Here is a 1,379-nt window from a genome sequence, read left to right as displayed (position 1 = left end):
TTTCTCCAGCCATACTCTGCACAACACAACCACAACCGTTAAATATCGACAGTGTCATTTACACTAATCGACCAACAGGGAAAACATCACATTATGACTCGACTGGACTGACAATGTTCTGATACCACTATTGTAACACCCTTCTCCACCAGACCACTCATGATCATCTATCCGAATTGGCAACACCTCAACGGTCAAATTATCCCTCACCTGGATATCATCCAACTGAACAACATGCGAAGGATCCGCAATATATTTTCTCAACTGAGATACATGAAACACATCATGCAGATTAGAAAGCGACGGCGGTAAAGCTATCCGATACGCCACTTCCCCAACCCTCTTCAAAATCTGATACGGACCCACAAACCTCGGAGTAAGCTTTTTAGACTTTAAAGCTCTACCCACACCTGTCGTCGGAGTAACTCTCAAGAACACATGGTCTCCCTCTTGGAACTCAAGTGCCTTTCTCCTCTTATCATGATAACTCTTCTGACGACTCTGAGAAATCTTCATTTTCTCCTGAATCATCTTAACCCTTTCAGTCGTCTGCTGCACAATCTCAGGTCCGAGTACAACACTCTCACCTGATTCATACCAACACAATGGAGTTCTACACCTCCTACCATACAATGCTTCATATGGAGCCATACCGATACTAGCATGAAAACTATTATTATAAGTAAACTCCACCAACGGCAAATAACTATCCCAAGAACCACTCTGCTCCAACACACAAGCTCTCAACAAATCCTCCAAGGATTGGATAGTTCTTTCAGTCTGACCATCAGTCTGAGGATGATAAGCTGAACTCAACCTCAACTTAGTCCCCAACGCTTTCTGCAAACTTTCCCAAAATCTAGAAGTAAATCTGGGATCTCTATCAGACACAATACTGGATGGAATACCATGCAGCCTCACTATCTCCTCAATATACAACTCTGCCAACTTCTCTAAAGAGTGATTAATCTTCATCGGCAAGAAATGCGCCGACTTAGTCAATCGATCCACAATCACCCAAATAGAATCATTACCTTTCACCGTCCTCGGCAATCCCGTCACAAAATCCATGGAAATGCTATCCCACTTCCATTCAGGAATCTTCAAAGGTTGCATCATACCTGCCGGTTTCTGATGTTCAATCTTTGACTTCTGACAAGTCAAACAGGCATACACAAACTTAGCAACATCTCTTTTCATACCAGCCCACCAAAACAACTTCTTCAAATCTTGATACATTTTAGTTGCACCTGGATGGATACTCAATCCACTCTTATGGCCCTCTTCAAGAATACTCTTTTTCAATTCAGACACCTCAGGAACACAAACTCTACCTTTAAATCGCAGGATGCCATTCTCATCAATCTCAAAATTACCAC

The sequence above is a fragment of the Lathyrus oleraceus genome, chromosome 4 (genome assembly GCF_024323335.1).
Source record: "Lathyrus oleraceus cultivar Zhongwan6 chromosome 4, CAAS_Psat_ZW6_1.0, whole genome shotgun sequence".
NCBI lineage: Eukaryota > Viridiplantae > Streptophyta > Magnoliopsida > Fabales > Fabaceae > Lathyrus > Lathyrus oleraceus.
The sequence above is the reverse complement of the archived record's forward strand: the minus strand, read 5'-3'. Positions refer to the sequence as shown.